This window comes from Brachyhypopomus gauderio, chromosome 17 (genome assembly GCF_052324685.1).
Source record: "Brachyhypopomus gauderio isolate BG-103 chromosome 17, BGAUD_0.2, whole genome shotgun sequence".
NCBI lineage: Eukaryota > Metazoa > Chordata > Actinopteri > Gymnotiformes > Hypopomidae > Brachyhypopomus > Brachyhypopomus gauderio.
In genome coordinates, this window is record NC_135227.1 from 13,784,589 (window position 1) to 13,807,357 (window position 22,769).

Genomic DNA, 22,769 nt, shown 5'->3' on the forward strand with positions numbered 1-22,769 from the left:
CCCACATTTGTTGATAGGCAGAGACAAACATGTGAGTGGGAGCTAAAGTAGCCCATCATTTAACTTTCAAAGTACAAACTCAAAAGAAAATAGTGGATTTTTTTTCCAATTACAAAAAATCCTCACCCCTAAAAATATATATAATGCTGTTGTATCACCTGTCGCCACTGACGAGTGAAATCATTCTATTACTCGCTAATTAATATCTATGATCATGATTGTGACAATTATTGCGATTGCGACCATTTTAGTCGCAGTCTGGAGCCCTGATATATTCACAATAAAATAAATGGGGTGGGTGGAGTAGACTGAGAATTTGAATACCCATTATTTAAAAAATCAGTTAATAATTTTGTTATTTTTTTCATTCCATTTTAATTGCCATTTTTTAATTTGTGCCATATGCTCCTATATTCCTCTACAAGGAGCTGTATACCTGCTAGGCTATTTAGTGTCACTAGTCTTGTCCAAACTTCAAGTCAGCATCACAATATGTTGTAGAGTTTCAGCACACATTTGAGACAATACAAAGGCTTTCTTGTTGTTTCTTGCATGTACAGTAGGAAATACAGATATTATATCCAGCTACTTCATATATATTCTGATATTTACCAATAAAACAGTTGATAATGCTGAACTAATCAAACTGAACAATTGATAACCAAATAAATAGATCTTACTTTAAAATGAAAAGCACACGCAGTTAAATTAGGATGTATACTAGAACCAGGAACAGAGACGTTTTCCAAAAAGCATAGTGAACAGACCTACCTGCTCACTCCGCTGGTACCTGAACAGCAGGCTAGTCCGATGTCAGGGGGCTTCACAAATACTGCGGGGGACTGGTATCCCAGTATGCACTGGAAGGTGGTGAGCCCCATACCTGCATGGTGGAGATAGTTTTGGTTATAGTCCATCCAGGAGAGGTAGGAGCTGAAGGTGCTCTTGTTTGACAGCTCCTGTTTGACATTGTCCCTCTGTCCACCTGCCACCTGCCACCTGGCCTTTGTTCATGAACTGGACCATTTTCAAAAAGCAGATGACTGTGACGAGTATGATGGCGTTTCTCTCAGAGGCTGGGGAGTCTGTGATATATCGACAGCTAGATGAGACCAGGGACAATATAGTGTAGGCAGGGTGTCAGCTTACTGGTTGGTAGTGTGTCAGTGCCTGCACACTTCACACAGTGAGACATGTCTCACCATATACTTGTGCAGCAGTGGACAACAGAAACACACTGCCGGTAGCTGGGAGGTCCGCATGGAACCAGGGTGTCCTACTCCTAGGGAGGTGTGTATGTTCTCATCACCTGGTGCATCACGGATGGCATCATGGAGGGAAACCTGGTCTGGTTGTCAGTGAGGGTGGCTATTCACTGCAGCAAAATTCTTAAAAATAAACCAGGAAAAGAACACAGACCCCAATAAGCCTACCTGGAGTGTAGCCTTTTGAGGTACCCCAGGTTCTTGTGGTCCATGGTCACCATGAAGGTTTGCTGTGTTCCCTTGAGCCAGTGCCTCCACTCCATGGTATCTTCTTGGCAAGCAGCTCCCAGACCCTGACTGTTTCCTGGAAAGAAAAAAAAAGCCACAGGCTTTAGTTGGGTTTCTCTTCCATTTGCATGGACCACCACAACAAAGCGCCCGGCTGCTGCAGTACCAGAGTGCTGGTGAAGGCTGCCTTGAGTGCAGTTTAAGCCTCTTTTGCTGGTGGGGTCCACCTTAGTAGGAGTGCATGGCTGTGCAGCAGGACTGTCATGGGCTTAGACAGGCAGCCGAACAACCATATGAATTACTAGTAGAAACTAATGAACCCCCAAGAACCACTGCAGCTTGCAACACATCTGAGGTTGTGGCCATCCAGTATCTGCATATAGGACATCTAGATGATGTGGCCCAGGATGTTCTGCTCACAAAAGAAAAACTTGCACCTCTCCAGCTTTCAAAATTGATTATTTATTTCACAAGAGAGTGCTGACTACATGGGGTACGTCATGCACATCTCGGTCGAAGGGTGGTGAATAGGTCAAGATGTCATCAGTGTAACTATGCAAAAACCTCTTGAATATAGCACTCAATCACCTGCCCCACTTCCTGGGAGAGCAGGTAGACTCTGCCTAGGGGGACGGCTCCCTCCTTCAGGTTGATGGCACAGTTGTACCTGAGGTGAGGAAGGAGCTGGATGGCTTTGATGGGGCTACATATGAATGCCAGGTTCAGGTAGAGAGCGGGGATGGTGGAATGTTCTGTGTGCTTCCAGCCTTTACACTACGGTGGACGGGAGTGGCACAGTCCTTTTACAGAAGCGGAAGTTTTGTGATTCACTGTGTGACGCGGCTCTGGGAACAGGAAATGTGTGGGTAGTGTGAATGTAACCAGGGAAGCCCTAATGTAACGAGATGGGATGGGAAGTGAATTAAATTTAAAAAGAAATGTATGATGTGTGTGTGGTGTTAAAACAGAGCAGAAACTAAACAGCAAATAAAGGCCAGGTGATGGTGATGGTGATGGTGATGGTGAATGGTCATGGTGGATGGTGATTGGTGAATGTTGATGGTGATGGTGATGGTGATGTGATGGTGATGGTGAATGGGGAAGGTGTAGTGTGTTTGTGAGTGCCAGTTTATTATAGAGTTTTTTGATAAACTAACGAATGCTAATAACTGATACCAGGGCCATTTGCGGTTACTGAAGCCCTAATCAATTGCATACTCTACCCATAAGTAATGCTAGCTTTCACAAGCCTATATGTTTTGTAGTTTTAAATGTAAATACAGTGGAAACAACTGGCCTTAGGACAGGACACTTGTAATGCATTTGAAACAATGTTGAATATTGTAATGATATCTGATCTGCTAAAGTTATGATTGCTCACATTCAGTAGAGGCAGTGATTTCAGGTTAAGGTTAGTCTGCCCAGTCAAACACATTCATAATGGCAACACCACTGGTCGGTAATAAACAAGGACATGGAGGAGATTTGGATAAGTCTCCCAGGATCCCCTTTATATGAGCTATTTGATTTCTAATCCTTTTTTGCTATTAAAGGATATATCTTGAAGAGGTAGAAAACACTTGAGAATCTCTCAGGCAACCGTCTCCATGGAGATTGTGCTTTTTAGGCAGCCATGCGTATTATCGAAATGTCATCTGAACATCACAGAGTTTCATTTGCTCTGTGTCTTTAAAACTGTTAAAAGTTTTACTAGTATTCAAGCCCATGTTCAGGCCCATATCAGTCCCATAACCAAGATCACTTTAAACAACCATAGGCAACTTCTGGAAAATCCTGGAAACAGAACCAACACGCTAGAAATATGACCACTGGATTTATCATAAATTACATGAATAGTTTCCATCATAACAGGATTACGTATGGCAAGTATGCAACCCAGAACATCTGTAGTATCATTATTGGTGATGGGGTAAGGCCAGTGTGGGTGATACAACGTAGCCACTGCGCTCTTCATACCAGTTACTAGAGCAGGCGGCCGGTCCTCAATCAGAGACTAGAGGGTGCTCTGATTTCCTGGAAGCTTGCTTCCCTATAGGATTTACAGCTCCTTATTTAACCTAAGCTTGTGAAAGATTGACAGTGCATTAATAGTAAGGTATGGGGGAGGCCGCTCAGTGCTACATCACTGTATTGATCATTGTGCTCTTTATGGACATCAGGGACTTGAAGAAGAAGCAGTACAGACAGGCAGAGCAAACGCATGATCCTCATCTCCCAGCGAGAAAAATGGGATGAACAAAACTTACTGGGCAGAAAAAAAGAAGACAGTAAAGGTTTTGGTGTTTACAATGTTGTTAGGGGGTTGAATGTAGCTATGTTACATTTGTAAGAGCAGCGTGTAATTGCCAAATAGCAAAATAAGATGTGGGGGAGGGGGGTAATTACAATTACAGTTTAGGCAATTAAGTGTTTGGGTATTAAGTTTGTAGACTGCTCTGTAAAAGTCTGGTGTAGGCTGTGGAATGCATTACCATAGTCAGAGCAGAAACATTAATCTGTGCATTATAATACATAAAAGTCAAAATTGCTTGAGTGGTGTGTGTTTGTGTGTGTATTACAGATAATGACATATGTATATACCACACCTGCATCTCTTGTTGTTAAAGTTGATGATAAGCAACATTTTGTTGCCAGTTTTATTGATCGTCTTGGAGCATTTAATAAAGAATCACTCATCACTCAACATTATTGAATAATCTGTCTTCTGTTAGCCTATTTAAAATTATAATGGGCCTCTGATAATACAAGTGTGTGTATAGGTGCCTTGAATGTTCTGCAAAGTCCATCCCACTCTGTACAACTGTAAATCACAATCCTAGATTGGAAACAAATTATGTAAATACTATATACTTAAAAGAGCATCCTTCTCAGTGCTAAGGTAACTGGTTCTAACAAGGATTCAAATACGTAGGTTTGCACACAGCAAATGTTAAAATAATATACTACGTACATAAGTTCCATATTGACATTAAAGTTCAGTTTAATTAAGTGTTCAGTTATTGTATGTAAACCTGCCCAAAGAGCCTTAGATTCCATATCTTTAATTTTTTTTTTTATTAGGGCACAGAAACATTAAATTGTGAAACACTGGCTTAAAGCAGAATAATTTAAATTAATTATTCTTTATAGTTATATTTCCCTAGACTTTATCATGAATTATGATGTTATGGACCGCACTTATAATTGAAATAAAAGTAATAAAAGTAATTAAAGTTCGTATTTGGTTAACATAACAGTTTAAGACCCACCCAGGTAGGACTTAAGATCAGAACTATAATACTGATACTTCGTCTACAGTTATTCAGTATTTGCATATGAAGGCACCATATGCAGTCCTACTTGCTTCTTCTGTTGAACAAGCACCTTCATTATTTTTTTCCATTTTTGTTACAGTTTATCAGCAGATGAGTCCTTCTGATGTCACAGTTCAGTTGATAGGAAATTATTATTATTGTCAATCACTGAGTTATAAACCCAAAGTAAGCCTTGGCAGGACATTTTGTAAATAGACAACTGGACCATGATTGACACTCAGAATCAGAATCGGAAGGTTTTCATTGCCATATGAGTGAACAGTTTCACAACATAAGGAAATTGTTGCAGTACTTGGTGCTAACATAAAAACAAATAAGTTAAAACATGCAATAATTGCAGAATAAAATAAAAACTAAATCAATGGAATAAACCTTCAATAAGACACTATAAAACAATATTACAAAATATACAGTACAGAGTTTGACTGAGATGAGTTATAAACATTTAGTGCAGAGCATAAACCAGCAATGAACTATAGTCAGGGAAGTCATATAGTCAGTCAGGCATAAACTATAGTCAGGTAATTGTACATGATATGCAACATGGTGACTTGGTGGTTAGCACGTTTGCCTCTCAGCACTTGGGTTCAAATCCCTATCTGAATGGAGTTTCCATGTGTCTGTGGGTTTCTTCTGGGGTCTCTGGTTTCCTCCCACGGTCCAAAAACATGAAGATTAGGTATATTGGCATTCCCTGACAAAATTTTCGCTGAGTGTGTGACTGTGTGTATATTCATGTTCATTAAACACAGTTGTCTGTGCATGAATGTGTGTGCTTGTATGGTGCTCCAATACTAGGGTCTGTCCTTTCTCCCATTACTGCAGTCCCCCAGGGCGCTGTGGACATAGTGTCATGAGCGTTTGTGGAGGGTGGTGGTTCATGAGCCCAACGGCAGAGGGGAAGAAGCTGTCCCCTACTGCTTGAGGGCAAAAATTCTGTGCCTAGGGGTGAGGGGGTTGGTTGTGATCTGACCTGCATGGCTCAGTGTACTGGAGGTTTACAGGTCCTGAAGAGATGGGAGGCCCCAGCGTACCACATAGTGATGGAGGAGGTGAGGACAAATTCGATGATGCCAGTATAGACCTGCAACATGGTCCTTGCTGGCAAGTGGAATTTCTTCTGCTGGGCCTTCTTGACGACAGAGGTGATGGTGGGCTCCCACTTGAGGTCCACTTGACCCAGTTCCCAGGAAGCGAAGAGAGAAAGCATGGCCAAGCTGGGTAAAATATTGTGCTTTGTTTAAACTGATGCAGTTTTCTTTCCTGTATTGTGTATGAAGAATCAGCAGCTCACTGTCCAAAATAGCTTGCTTGTGTAATGTGCATACTGCTACATGCACAAAACTAGCAGATAACAGGCAAGAAATGTCAAAGCGTGTGTCCCAAATAATGATCCTGGGATTTTCCGAGTTGTATGCTGTCCGTTAGGTGTTACATGCTCAGCGGTATGACATAAATCCTTATAGCTTTAAGGCTAGTAGTTTAATTGCAGAGAATCAAATAAGAAATGCTGGCATCTTCAGATGGTTTTGAGTAGCACACCAGCAGCACCAGCAGGGTAATTTGTAAATTGGGAATGGAGCAGAAGAACAGTATTTTGATTCACAATAGGCAGGTCTCAATCATCTTTCCAGGATTTGAACTGTAAAACACACTAATATTCCAACAATGGTGACAATGAACTGGTAAGTGGCAATTTAAACAATACTTTAGTCAGTCGCCATAGTGTCAAATAAGTGGATTTCTATGCTTATTAAGGACATGTGACAAAATTTACAACATAACAAGGAGTTACATATAAAAAAGATCCAAAAAACAAATGCTTCACATGGTTCCCCACATTTCTGATATCTTGATGATAATGCATATATTTATTTAAAAAATTACAAAATTACTTTGTTTTATTAAAGGGAAAACATTCATGCCTCAGCACTTAGACATGATAAGTGTCTGGGCTGTTCTTCTTGCTGTTATGCTGGACCGTATACCGGGGCTGAACTAGATATTGGAGGAAATGGATGAAATTGGATCTATAAAAATGTATAAGAACTCTCAAGGAGGAACTGGGATAGGTATTGTCATGCCTACAGTCAGCAGAATCCATGTCTTTGTGGGCCATATTTCTAAACTGTATAAAATGTATACAGCATATGCTATATAATTGCATTGCTTTGCTTTGCATCTCTTGATGCACCTACGAGTCAGATATAAGAGCAAAGTAGCCATTCATGGTTAAACTACTAGTAATTTCACAATCTAAGACCAAAAATGGGATTTTTGTTTTGAAGTTGAAGCCTCTAAATAGTTCTTACAAGTCTCTGTCTTTTGATGTATTCTCATGCTTTGTGTCTCTAAATATACCCCTAACAACATGTACAAGGCAGAGTTTTCACATATAAACTATTCCAAAGTTCATCAATTTAACCACAGCAAAATGTTAAATCTGGAAGCATCAGTGATGCTTGATGATGTGTTCTATGTCTGCAAAAGCTCTACTGACCTGTCTCATGTCTTTGCTATAGAAAACAAGGCTGACAAGTGCATACAGGGCATTGTAGTACACATCCACACACACACACACACACACACACACACACACACACACACACACACACACACACACACACACACACACACACACACATACACACACACACACCCTTCTAAGAAGTTTGTAAAATATCAGCTTGGTTATGATGTGACAGCATTCATATTTTTGTTCAGGAAATAAGCCATTATGTCACTGGTCCTTTAAAAATCCTTCAAAAAGTATCTGCTTATGCATATCTTTCATTTGTGGAGACACAAAACATGTTTCCAGTGTTGAATACTGAACAACTAACAACTAACAAAACACACACTGTTTTGGCTTGCTTTTGTTTCACAAGTATTTGTTTATTTAGGACCCATGTAGAATACCTAGAAGATCCCATGGTGGCAAATAAAGGTTAGTTGTAGTTATCTATATCTAGTTATAGAGCTGAATCTATAAAGAGAGGTCTATAGAGAGCATGTCACCAGCCTATTTGTAATGCCAAATATATAGGAAAACTAAATCTGACTGAACTGCCTCAGTGTCCCTGTTCTATCCAAAAATCAATGTTAAAAAATTACCCCACAGTAACCAGCCATCACTTATTTTGACCGGAACCAACACCTGACCGAATCAGCAAGTAGACTGAGCTAGTCAATCTTGTCATCTAGCTAGATAACTAGTTAACCATATATTTTTTACACAAACTAAGCAACATAAAATAAATGCTGCACATAATGCCTAAACATGGATGCTCTCAGGAACCCATTAAGTCTGTGTGGCTAGGGAGACCACCTGTCTGATTATGGCTTTAAGCCAGTGTCTCTTTAAACATCTCAGAATCATATAAAACCCTAACTCAGGATTGTAAATTGTATTTGTCATGCTGCCCACCACAGAACAGTTTTTGGCATATTTGCAATTTTTGTTTAAAACCAATAAAGAGAAGTGCACAATGCAAATCAGTGGAAAGTGCAGGGTTGTTTTTCCCCCATGGCAGGAATGTTGCCTTTATGCACTCTGTCTCTATAGGTATTTATTAAGATTGAGCTTAGTTCATTTGCATGAAATATTAAACATAACTAGAAGATGCTCACACCAATAAAGTAGTAAATAACTACTATCCGAATACAACTGGATTTGTGACAGTTTTCTAGTGAACTGGAGAACAATCTTCTTGACTCCATGTGCTGCTGTGCAGTGCATCCAAAACTACTTGGCTGAAGACACTGAAATGCTGCCTGCTCATTAGCACTGGTGCATAATAGCCCCCCAGGTAGCCCTTTAGCAAACATGCTTATTTCAGGTAAAGCCTGTTCCCTAACAGTATAATATCTGAACTACTTGATTTTGAGGGGAAAAATGTGTTCTGTCATTCCTGAGGTATATCATTTATAATCAGGTTCCTGCTGTGAACTTTATTTCATCTGTGCTTCAAAGGGGATGATGTCATCTTAGTGGTGCTGCAGCTAAGGAGCCAACTGCAGGAAGTCCTACCTATAGGAAGGATTACCTATATCTCCCCTTGTACAGCATGTAAAATGTAGACAAGGTTGAACTTTGATTGACCTCCACACCCAGTCTCCATGGTGATCAATCCTTCTTTTACTGTGTAACAAAGTTGCTGGATGTGCTGCTATTGAATCTTGTCTGGAATACAGAGATTTACAGTCGAATTTACAGAATATTATTGCTGATTCACTCATATTACTATAATACAGGAATTCTCCATGTCATCCTTTCAGTGTGGGGAACCTATAAAACTCCAAAGTCAACCTGTTGTCTGATTCCCTCACTGGATGGAACAAAGGCAAAATGCATCACACACAATTTACACAAATTACATTTACTGTCAGCATGAGTTCCATGCTCAAATTTACTACTTAAAAGTGAATAGAAGAAAACTTCTGAAACATCAATTTCTGGCAGCTGCCGGTAATCAACATACAAACATTTCATCAGATGCATAGACTCTCATAGAAAGATATCAACCAGATGTCAGTATTTAGTATTTCGGTAATTTCAGTATTCAGTAATGCAGTATTTCAGTGCTATGTGTATTGAGTGTTTATCCTTCTTCTCTATGTCCAAGAGCTGCTGGGTCTGCTAGTGTTATGTCTCATTATGCATAACCTTTTACTCCTGCATCCTGGACTTTCATTAGTATCCTGTGAACAGGAAAATAATTGTATGTGAATGCCATCTCAGTTACATTGTGCAAACTGTATAAAAATATGTAAATATTTTTTTATTACAATGGGGCCAAATAGTTATGGAGTATTTTGAAAATTAAATAATTTACTTTGGTCCTGTAGATTGGCTGCTTCTCTTAAGGGCAAGAGATGCATCAATAAATGGATAACACATTATAGGAAATGTGTAACCTCATTTACAAAAGTTTACATTTTAATCCAATAGAATCCTCATTTTCCCCCAATCTGTGTGAGTTCATGAATGTTGCTCCTTGAGTAGCCATAAGACACAAACAGTATGTCTTTTTAAAATGTCTTGGAAAAAATTATGGTTGGTCACAATTGTGACCAGTTGGAAACAGCAGAATCCAAGTTGCCTCGGTTGATCAATTAGACCCAATTAGAAGTTTAAATCATACATAACCACAGACAAAAAATAAGAGGATTATGTTATTTCGTATTATGTAATAGCCGCTAACCTGCCAGACATGAATGTTTGCCATTTTTGTCATAATATTCATGTTTGTCACATTTGAATGCATAAATGTCAAGTCAGCACATTGCAGAGTACATTCCCCAGAATCCCCCTGCCCAGTCCAGATCCCCTGATCAGAGCCGGAGTGGCTAATCGGGAGATTCGGGAGGATTCCTGATGGGCCGGTTCATGTCAATCTCTAGTTTGGGCCGATTGGGATGGAAATATAGTTTTGGGCCGGATTTGCGCATGAAACTCCCGGGCTGAAAAAGTGGCCCACTCCGGCCATGCCCCTGATTATTAGTTGTGCAAGACTGAAAAATAGTTCCCCACTGGTTACAGAAAAATAGAGAACGTATATACACAGCGATTTCAAAAATTATTATTTTACTTTGTCAAATTGTTTTATGGTTCATATATCCTGAGGGAATTTTGAGAGGTTAGCAGCAGTTTTGATTAACTAGCTGGGTATTTTCTTTAGAGCCCAGAAGATGGCGCTCTGCTGAGTTGACAAGGAAAGTAATTTCCTTAAGCCAAATGTGAAAGAAAGGTCAAAATATACTTTATCCCTCAGGCTTCCCACAACTCCAATGCTCTGTTGTTTTTCCTTGTCATTACAGATGTATGAAAAATGCTGTTTCACTTTCTATAATGACTATAACGTGGTAGTAAAGTGTTCAGTAAATATTTTATCAGACTATGGTCCAAAATGTATATGTTTTGGTAAAGTATGATTGACAAAATATTAGAAACATATCTATCTCCTATCCATCTTCAGCAAAATAAATGAGTCAATGAGGAAATGAGGAAAGAATCAATAAAAAAATATATATATGTCCATGAGGAAACTGGGTCTGTAGCAAACTAAAGTAGTAGCTTAACTACCTGTTGAAATGGCGACTTCCATTAAAAGATATGTAAAAAAAGATGTAAATGATAGATATGCTTACATTATGCTTAAAAAATGTAAATGTAAATGTAAAAGCATTTCTTGGGAGAGGCCTGACATTGTAGCATGGCAGGACCTTTGCTTGCAAAGATGATATAGTGCCTCCCTCTTTATCTTAACATTGGCTTCAGTAGAGAGTCCTGTACAAGTGCAATATGTAGTAGTGCAAAGATTTGGTCTTTAGTAAAGGCAAAGCTGTGATTTCACCACCCATCATGCCTACGACTGTGCTATAGACTAAGTTAAGGGTGGTGTACCTCCACTTGTCCTTATCCTATTTCTATGGCTGAGATTTATGTTATGGAGGAAAATGTGATGGAGGCTTTACACCCTTCAAACACGCCCACAGCTGCAGGATTTTTCTTCATCACCAAGATGGATGGCAGCCTACACTCATGCATTGACTAGAGGGGCCTTAATAATGTAACTGTCAAATATCCCTATACACTACTGCTAGTACCATCTGCCAGGGAACAAATGAGGGTGGCAAATGAAGGGGGCTTCTTCACAAAGCTTGATGTTTGAAGTGCATATAATTTAGTTAGGGAGGGAGACAAGTGCAAAATGCCATTCATCACAGGATCCGGTCACTAGAAATATTTGGTTATGCCTTATGGCCTGGCCAACATCACTCCATATTCCTCAGAGATGTTTTGTGTGATATAATAGGGAGATATGCAGCCTACAGAGATGTTAGACAACCACCTGTTTGTAAAAAGAGAGAAATCTGCCTTTCACTTACAGAAAACATCTCTGGGTTATATAATCAGTGACACAGGGATAACTATGAAAGATGGGAAAATGGAGGCTGTACTTAACTGACCAGAAACACCTTAAGACCTACAATAATTCCTAGGTTTTGCTGATTTTATGTGTGTTTTATATGCAGTTCCAGTCTTCACTCCACTGGTGTGTCTGCTTAAAGGACAGCCCATGCTGTTGAGATTGGAACAACTGAGACATTCAATCCTTCAAAGCACTAAAACTTGTGCCCCCGTTTTCAAGCATCCAATTCTTTAGCAGCTTTTTGTTAAAGTAGATGCATTGAAGATGGGAGTAAGGGTAGTTCTGTCCCAGATGTTGGAATCTCCTCATAAACTGCACCTCATCACCTTTTTTTGCATAAGCTCTTGTTGGCTGAAAGAAATGATGCATTGTGGCAATCAAACTGACATAGAACGAGTGGAGGAATTGGTTGGAGGGTGCTAAACACCCATTCATGGTTTTTACAGATCACAAGACCTTGGAATAGCTGAAACCTTTCCCCTCACCAAGCCCGGTGGTTACTTTTTTAAATTGATTTTGCATTCAAATTACACTCAGGCCTGGATCCAAGAATGGTAAGACAGACATCAAATTCCATGATTGAAAAAGTCTGACATAGATACAGATCCTCTAACTTTCCTTTCCTCTGAGTGTGTTACTAAACAATGAGACTTTGATGAAGGCCTGAAGAGGGAATTACATAATACTACCGTGTCATATTCCTGTCCAGAGTGTATGTATGCCAGCATTTCAGGGCAGACCTGGGCTCATTCCTCTTTATACTCTAGCCAGCTTGTTGATGTTAAAACTCATGAAATCCTAGCTGATCTTGGTGCAAGTTGACAAACAGAGATATAGACACGTATAGCCTCCTGTTCTGACTTCTGCATCATCTAAAATTCCTTTCACACTTCCTGCAGGTATGTTTGTGTCACTGCCCATACCTGAAATTGCTGGACATAATATGCTACTGATTTGATTGTGGATCTGCCCTCATGTACCTAAACCTCTGTTTGCACCTTGGAAAAGTCATTTACATGTCTCCAGTATCACATAGAGATGTGCACCTACTCCTACTTACCTTCCTGTGATTAGGGTATGGTTGTGAACCCAAAACCTGCTATCTAGACCCAAACCTGGAAGTCTTTAACCAATATGGTCCAGTACCTGGTTGACTGGGAAGGAAATGTCCCCAATGGTGGGTTCTCTGGAGAGACAATTGGATTCGTCTCTGTTTTAGACAGAACACTTGCAGACTAAATTTTCCAGAATCCCTCTTTTCTGAGTTTCATTTCTCCACATTTCTCTATTTGTGAATATATACCCTTCCCCACTGTTGTTGTAAAGTCTCGTTTTGCATGCCATATGCTGCTGAGCATTCATTGTTAGACATTTCTTCTTGTTAGTTACCTATGACTGTTTGTCCGGTTGATGTCTTTTTGCCTATTCCCATTTATTCTTTGCCTGGATTATTGCTCACTTTAAAGAACCATTGCCTGTGCACTCTTTGTGCATTTAACACTCATTGTTACTGGTGGGATGAAATGTGTACATAGTAGCAGTACAATGTGCAGGCAAAGCAATAACTTTATCTTTCATTTTAATGCTTATTCTGCTTTTGGTGCCTGCGCCCCATGTCAAGTTTGATTAATAAGAGACCTTCCATCACTGCCATGTGCTCTATCAGTGTATTCAACTGCCTCATGTCCTTGAATGTTCCTCTTTGTCGGGGAAAAATGCACTGGGTAAAGAATGCAAAGGGTAAAACTGGTGCAGATTATGACTTAGTGGTACAAGGGAGATTTATCTCAAACAGCTGTTCTATCCACCAAAGTGACAGCACATCCATCTGTACAAGCCCAGATGGAGATCACAGTAGGTCCGCAGATGGTCCAGCAGGCTCCAGTCATCGCCAGGAGACCAGCTTCACAAACACAAACCTCTCACACTATTTAAGGAACAGTGAGGGGCCTTCGGTTTGGCCTGATTCACGCAGCTCTTCACGGGCCAAATAGCTTTGTTTTTTGATTCTATGGAGAGAGGCCAACACCACCAAACATGTAATCCCACAACCTGCCAGCCTTTGTCTTTCACAGCATGCCCACTCATAATTATGTAATGCCTACGAAAGTTCTCAAGCCTTGACATAAACGATAGCTGGAACGTAAGGAATTTGAAGCGATCCCTTCTTCACATATGTCTAATGTGACATGTCCTGACCACTTTCTGAAATGGGGCATTTTGGCCCCACCACTTTTAAAAAGTGTATTTTGAAAAGATCTGTGTTTCCTCTACAAGCCGTCTTTGCTTCATTTATTCAATAATACTTCAAACAATAATGTGTTTGTGTTAATAAATCAAAATGCATCATGTTCCCAATGAAATAATCAGAAAATGTTTTTGCTTGTATTGCAAATATAATAAATGTGGCACAGCAGACTTTTTAATACTAATGAACAGAAAATAATACTCCAAAAATATTTTAAACTATAGTGCTGATGCTTCTTGTATTGGTCAATTCAGACAAACGTAGCATAAAACTTTTCGTGAACCTTTTCCAGTGAGTTGTGCTCATTCATTGTCAGCAAAGGTGCGTGCCCGAGCACTTGATTCCTTAAAGAGAATGTGACTATGAAGAGCAGCTGAACTGTATTTAACATCCAGTCCAGTCTTATCCCCAGCACTTTTCAAAGCACAACGTTACACCATTGCTTCCTCTGCATAACGTGTACGCTGTCATCTTCTATGTTTTACATAGCCTACTACATATTGTATATATATACATATTGTGTGCCAAGTGTAAATTTTGGTGGCGGGTGCATTATGGTGTGGGGCTGTTTTTCAGGAGCTGGGCATGGCCCCTTAGTTCCAGTGAAAGGATCTCTGAATGCTTCAGCATACCAAGACATTTTGGACAATTCCATGCTCTCAACTTTGTGGGAACAGTTTGGAGCTGGCCCCTTCCTCTTCCAACATGACTGTGGACCAGTGCACAAAGCAAGGTCCATAAAGACATGGATGGCAGATTATGGCATGGATGAACTTGACTGGCCTGCACAGAGTCCTGACCTCAACTGGACAGAACATCTTTGGGATGAATTATAGCGGAGACTGAGAGCTATTACTATGTGAACTCACAAATGAGCTTCTGGAAGAATGGTCAAAAATCCCTAAACCTTGCGGACAGCCTTCCCAGAAGAGTTGAAGCTGTTCTAGCTGTAAAGGGAGGACCAACGTCATATTGAACCCTATGGATTAGGAATGGGATGTCACTTAAGCTCATATGTGTGTCAAGGAAGGTGAGCAAATACTTTTGGCAATATAGTGTATTATTTTTAGCTAACTGTCTTAAGACACATCTCATTTCTTCTGTATTTAACTAGATGTCTTCGTTATTAAACTATTTCTGTGATTTGCCTGAATAAAAAACTAGCCTGCATGTGACTTAATTAATGTTGAGAAAGAGTGGTAAGAATGTACCTTTCCAATCAGGTGGCATGGTTGGTTAGCACTGTGTAAATCTTAAATGGGTCACTAAAAGGTGTCCTCGGAACATATTATTGCCTTGATGTCACGTCCAGCCCCTCCTTCCTCCCAGGTCCCGCCTAGCTCCCCGCTCCCATTCGTTCCTCCGTCTGTCTGTCACGCCCTCATCGTAAGTACCCACACACCTGAGTCTTGTTTCACCGTCTTATCTCTGTGTATAAAGAACCCAGAGTGTTTAATTCCCTTGTTGGTCATTCGTTGTATGTGAGTCCCTCGGTTCTCTCTGTCTGACTTCTTGTTTGTTCATGCCTTGTCTTTTGTTCTTGCTCTTCGTGTCACTCCTAGTCCTTGTTTGTTGGGTTATGTCTCTTTAGGTTATGTGCTTGTGTTTCATTGTTGTGTTCCCCATCATTAGTAGCCATTGGTGTTTGTTATCTCTTTGCCTGTTTATTGTTTTGTTTATGCTGTAGTTCGCTTCTTCCTTGTTGCCCCTGTAGTCATTGCTTCTCCTGTGTAATGTTCTCCCCGTATATGTATGTAGTTGTTAGTTGTTATGTCCTCATACGTTATATTCCCAGTTATATAGCCTACCTGTTTAGTGGTGTCTTCTCCTTTGTTTAGTGTAGCTACCCTTTTGCCTTCGGTGTTTTGGCCTTTGGTTTACCACTGTCTTTCTATTAAATCTTTCTTATTTGCACTTGCGTCACTTCTGCTAATCTCCCCGCCCCGTGAATCGTTACATAATGACCGACCTAATTAAGTTGACGCAGCACGAGTCGTTTTCTCCAGTTGGTTCGATGACACATGACAAAAAAGATTCTTTCCAAGCACGCCTGGACAACCTACAATCCTTCTTGACTAAGGACTCTGTAGGTAGATACGCTGCTTTGCCCTCACTAGCTCCCTGCCCGGATGTATACAATGGGGAGACTATGTCTGCGGACTATTTCTTCTTTCAGTGTGGTATGTACTTTCAACTGTTAACTTGCCCCCCTCCTCCTGAAAGGGTGTTGGTGCTTTTTATGCGCTCCCTCCTGGAGAACAAAGCGCTGGAGTGGGCAGACATAGTTTTGTCACGACGCTTGGATGAAGCGTGGACGGTGTAGGGCTTCAGCAACTTGATGCGCACTCGGTTTGCGGGTGCTGCCATCCGGCCCTCTTTTCGGTGCGGAGAGGGGCACGCACCGGGGGGTGCTTTTGGGGGAGGCAATGCGCTGGTGCAGCAGCCTCTCATGGCCCAGCTCTCCGACCCTGTCAGCCAGGGGGGGAGGAGTGTGGGCCCGAGTGCACGTGCCGGTAGACCTCAGGTCTCCATACCCACCTGCATCACCCAGGTTTCCACATCGTGGCCGGTTGACCCGGAGGCTCCGCCCCCTGATGACGTCGACCCGGAGGCTCCGCCCCCTGGTGATGTCGACCCGGAGGCTCCGCCCCCTGGTGACGTCGACCCGGAGGCTCCGCCCCCTGGTGACGTCGACCCGGAGGCTCCGCCCCCTGATGACGTCGACCCGGAGGCTCCGCCCCCTGATGACGTCGACCTAGCTGATGACGTCGACCCGGAGGCTCTGCCCCCTGATGACGTCGACCCGGAGGCTCTGCCCCCTGATGACGTCGACCCGGAGGCTCTGCCCCCTGATGACGTCGACCCGGAGGCTCCGGCCCCTGATGACGTCTGTGCGACGACCAGGCCACCCGATGACGTCTGCACGGCAACCCCGCCTGTTCCCGCTGCCCGCCAGCGGGCCCCGCCTGTTCCCGCTGCCGGCCAACAGACTCGGCCGGTCCCTGCAGGCCGTCGGCCGGCCTCTGCGGCCTCTCCGCCGAGGTCCCCGGTCTCCGCTGTCCCTCAGCCGGACTTACCTGTTCCTCTGGCCCCTCCTCCGGCTTCGTCGGCGCCCCTGGACGCTCCTCTGTCTGCGAGTGCCCCCGCTGAGATTGCCTTGCTCGCCAGCGTGTCTGGGGATGACCCCTTGCCGAACTGTTTGGACATTGACCCTCTTTCTGTTCCTGTTTTACGTCTACCTATGTTCCCTTTGTTGCCCTGTCCCCTTCCTGGCTTCCTTTTGGTCCCCGTTCCTGTGTGCATGTCTGTCCGCGTCCACGTGCCCGTCCCTGGTGGTGTCCTCCATGTCTCTGTCCCTGTCTCTGTTCCCCAGATCGTCACCCACTTTGTTCCCGTCCCCATCTCCGTAGTCCTCCGCCTGTTTGCCCCTGCATCCCAGTCCTCCCTGGTGTCCGGTCCTGTGCCCTTGACCTCGTCTTGTCCAGCCCCCTTGGTCCCGCCTCCTGTGTCGACCCCCTGTCCTGTGCCATCTGGCCCCGTTCCCACGTCACCGCCCATTCCTTGTCCCGGTCCTCCCATACGTCCGGAGTCCGGGCCGTTGTGTCTGTCCTGCCCCGTGTCTGTTGTCCCTGCCCCGACCTCACCCGCTCGTCTCCCTCTGTGTCGCGGCGTCTGTCCGGCCCTTCCTGGTTGGCGTGCCCCGGAGTTGCACGCCTTGAGGGGGGGCTATGTCACGTCCAGCCCCTCCTTCCTCCCAGGTCCCGCCTAGCTCCCCGCTCCCATTCGTTCCTCCGTCTGTCTGTCACGCCCTCATCGTTAGTACCCACACACCTGAGTCTTGTTTCACCGTCTTATCTCTGTGTATAAAGAACCCAGAGTGTTTCATTCCCTTGTTGGTCATTCGTTGTATGTGAGTCCCTCGGTTCTCTCTGTCTGACTTCTTGTTTGTTCATGCCTTGTCTTTTGTTCTTGCTCTTCGTGTCACTCCTAGTCCTTGTTTGTTGGGTTATGTCTCTTTAGGTTATGTGCTTGTGTTTCATTGTTGTGTTCCCCATCATTAGTAGCCATTGGTGTTTGTTATCTCTTTGCCTGTTTATTGTTTTGTTTATGCTGTAGTTCGCTTCTTCCTTGTTGCCCCTGTAGTCATTGCTTCTCCTGTGTAATGTTCTCCCCGTATATGTATGTAGTTGTTAGTTGTTATGTCCTCATACGTTATATTCCCAGTTATATAGCTTACCTGTTTAGTGGTGTCTTCTCCTTTGTTTAGTGTAGCTACCCTTTTGCCTTCTGTGTTTTGGCCTTTGGTTTACCACTGTCTTTCTATTAAATCTTTCTTATTTGCACTTGCGTCACTTCTGCTAATCTCCCCGCCCCGTGAATCGTTACACTTGAATTATAGTCATTATGGATCATTAAAAACAGATTTTTTGTCTATGCAAATGGAAGGAGTTCTCTAATTGACATGATAACTAAAGATAAACTCCACTGAAAGTAACAATACAGTGAGTACTCCATACTAGACAAAATAAAAAATACCTCACTCTGTTTCAATAATTTCACATTTTTCACCAAGAAACACCAAAACAGTGTCTCAAAGTTATAAGACAGAGTTTATAAGACAGATTTTACCTTTCTTAAGACATTGTGAGTCTTCATTCAGTCTTCATATATAAAAATCTCTACAAGGATATCTGTCTAGTTGACAGCATTAAGTCATGCTCTTTAATCAGTTTTTTAGTTATCAACTTGAGTTGACTGACTTGTTTCACAGAGATACCCAAAAGAACTGTACTAGTAGTCCTGAAATATGAAAGCTAAAACCAAACAAACAAAAAGGTAAGAACTAAACCCACAGGTATCTAGTAAGACAGAGGCTTTATACAACATTACCAACAACAAGACAGATTAACCAGATTAAACAACCAGGAGCGTGTAGTACCAAATATTTACAAAACATCAAGGAATCACAAGGGTTTATTGGCATGGGGAGATAGAGCAAGGAGTACAGGGACACAAAGTCAGAAAACCAAGGGGTCAATTTAAACAAACTGAACATGAACAACTTACTTTCAGATACAAAACTTGAACAGGGCATAAACAGGAACATATAACCACAGAGATCTTAGCAAAGCCCTCATATCATATAATCCATAACAAGACACCAGGAAAACTATTCAAGAATACTGACCCACAAGGTAAGGAATAAATAACCAAAAAACAAACTACAAACAGCTGAAACCTATAAAAGAGGGTGGGAATATGAACGTGAAGGCGTGACAGACAGAAAGAGGAACAGGACAGACAGAGATAGAGTTAGGTATCACTTTTGGAGGGTGTTATTACTCTCTTATTCTTATTTGCGCTGGCACATTAGACCACAGTAGTTGTGTTATACAGCAGTAGGTGCCCAGTCCACAGATAATGACAGGAAACATGACTGGAGCCTGTTATCAGCAAGTTCTTTTTTTTTCCTTCTATCTCTATGTCTCTCTCTCACCCACACACACACACACACACACAAGATCAAATTTATACATACATCCTGCCCTGTCCTAAGTGTCTAATTAATCTGTGATAATTATTCATAGTACAGCAGACATCTCTTGCAGGCAGCTGAACTAACATGGCAGATGTACAACACATACAGCACTCTGTTCTCATACAGGGAAGGATTCGAGCCAGGTGATACCTGTCACTTTCACAGCTTGCATGCGTTATCTACATATAAAAGGACAGTTTTCACTGTGCAGGCACTGTATGTAACAAATGGTTTGGGGCATTACGCCAACCAGTCATTTCAAGTGACTCCACGATTCACAGACCTGGCATACTAAAAAATAAATTCTCAATCGATAGGCAAAGCACAGATTTTATCTAAAGCCTATTGAAAACCACATTTTGTGTACTGGCAAGCAGAGTTTGATGGCACTCCTTTATCTGGGCGCACTCTAGGGTACTCACGCAGTTTTGAAGCATGGCAGTGCAAATGTACAAGCCATGAAAAAACCTTGCAAAGTTCAAGTAGATGAGTACAGGCTAGTGGAGAGGTTAATGCATTGTCTGTTCTCCTCTGTGATCTGCGTGACAATGCACTGATTGTAATTGCAGAGCTGTAATAACGAGGAGGTGCTTCTGCGACTCTGGCACTAATTAACTTTCAGATGCATGCCAGCCCACTCTCTGCTCTGCATGGCTTCGAACACATGCGATACTGTTATTGAGGTTTAAGAGACAGACTCGAAGGAAAATGCAATGTTTATATCAGAGTTTAGTACCAGGGATGACAGCCAATCACAAGTGCTACTGATGGTAACTGTATGAACTTCAAATCATCTAGACAGTTTCTATAGTTACCAGAGAATTAGCAATGCTTCAGACATGTTTGGCGAACAGTTTTTTCAAAATGAAAGGTTAAGCATTAAGTATTTTAAGTATTAAAAGTGAACAATTTTAACTATTATTTAAACTAGTAACATATTAAAAGTTAACTAAAGTATTTGAAATCACACTATATACTGTAGACCTGTGCCTCTATGGTAGCAACTGCTACATAAAAACTACTTAAGAATTTTTCATAAACAACCTAAGAAAACCTCGCATTCATTAGATTGTGACACACATATGCATGAAGGCTATTGCAAGATGAGATGTGAGTAGTAGAAAGTCATCCTTCGGTAGGGGGTGTCTGCAAATTGAGCACACAGCATCATGCCTCAATACTGAACCAAATGCTGTTGACACCGCTGCACTCCCAGAACATATGGACAGTCATGCTGTCTCTGTATTGCAGATGTGGTAGGTTGCATTTCAAACCATTTAGAAAAGGTGCCATAGACTCTATGATAGGAATGTGACACTCGGTTCCAGGCTGAAACACTCACAGACCTGCCAAAATCCCCAGACATCACTGCTGCAAGCTACTCTGCAAACATTTTCTCTCAGGGAGTTTAGTTAGGGCAACATGCATAAGATGTGTACTGCAAAGCAAAAAGGCCTTCAAATCAGCAGAAACCACTTCAATTATAAAGCCTGACTAACATAAGTGTCCTTTTGGTAAATCACGCAGAAAAGACTTGACTCACAAAATAATTCCCACCATGTCACACTATTTTTTTTAGAAGAATAGGTTTAAGAAGAAAAAGAGGTCCACAGGGCGTCAATGAGATTATTTGCTAACTGTTAAACCAAACTTCTCGATCCACAAGGGTCAGTTCTTTTGTTGTCATTATTTGTTAAATTGTACATCTCAACCCGCAAGTGCCAGATTATTGGTATTGTTAGAGGCTGCTCGGTTTCATCCATTAAATTCATTTGCAAAAATGTTATATCTGATCAATATTTTAACTGCAGGGTAGCTCCACAAATTTAGATTACATCAAGTAATGACGTCTGGAGCCACGACTCGTAATGCATATCGGAGCAACAATGAATCGTCCTGAACGCTGACAATGCCTGACTGCACACACTTTGCGCACACAGTACCACGATATAGTTTTTTTTCCGATGAGTTGCTACTGCCGCTATTGACGAGAAGCCCTCGGAGGCAACCAGTGCATGAATATATGAGGTAATCTGAGATCATCCGCTCACTTGACTTTATTATAACAGTCTCAGTGGCATTGTTGGCGACTACATCTTTTCTCAGGGCGGGAAGTGGGAGCAGCTTGACCCTTAGGAGTAATGCGATGAGCGGTGACGCACTGTCATGCCATGCCGTATGTTAAACAAGTGCGTTTTGAAAGTGCTTGTCGGCTCATCGCTTGTGCCGCTGGCATTGCTGCAAATTGTCTCGCGCGGGACGGCACGTTCATTTTTGCTCTCGAGGAGGGAAAAAAAGCACCTGCGGGGACGCGCGCGAGGCATCGTGCTTTTAAAAATCATTTCGATCAGTCGTCTGCTACCGGCGTTCATCTTGCTAGCGATTCACCTGGTTCTCACATCACCGCCTTTGAATCTTTTCACTTTCACAACATATGCGTGGGAAAAAAGCTAACGTTTCAAGCAGTGATTCCAAGCGTTCTGGAAAGTTCTTTCATCTCTCCGTCAAGCCTCTACTGCTCCTCTCTCGACACGCGTGGACAGGATGGTGCTGCATTATAAACAGAATTAGCTTTGATACTTTCCAGTTGTTAGCTCTCTGTAGTGACGCTGGTGTGTGTGACAGCAGGTGCTCGCCTCCACTGAAGCCCCTGCTGATGGAGAGATGTGACGTGTATTACCAGCATCTAGTACGTTTGTTGGTAGGCGGAGAGATACAGAGACTGCTTGTTCAACATGCTGATGCATTGTGTAAGGTGTGCCACAGGTTGACATGCTTCCCACCAAAGCTTTCTCTGCTCTCCCAGAAGGCAAACTCAAGTCATAGGGTTGCTGGGATGGGGGGAAGAAGAAATGATGGTGGTGCATAGAAATGGAAGTGGACTGATGAGTGGTAATGACTTGTTACAGATTGATCTGGAGGTAGGAGATTCAGCTCATTACAGCTATTCCAGACATACTGACTAGACATTAATAGGGGTTTGGGCTTGGAGTTAATGTCTGGAGTTTAACCTGCTGAGATCCAGAACAAAGCTGTGTAGCTGATTGCTCAAACACATTTTGAAAATGTGTAAAAAGGGTTGAAAATGAGGAATGGATAATGGAAGAAAATACAGGAAAGATGCCAATTTGTAAGCACATGCTTTCTGAAGATTCTAGCTGAGCTGCATTTAGCTGACTAAATGTATGAATCTAGAGCAAGTGGCAAATCTGAAATTGC

At 42.2% G+C, this 22,769-nt stretch overlaps 1 protein-coding gene across 2 annotated transcripts in view; it reads left to right on the forward strand.

Annotated features, from left to right (window-relative positions):
• insyn2ab (inhibitory synaptic factor 2Ab) overlaps nt 1-22,769 on the forward strand; it is a 119,446-nt gene that overhangs the window by 66,015 nt on the left and 30,662 nt on the right. The gene's annotated exons all lie outside the window — the stretch shown is intronic.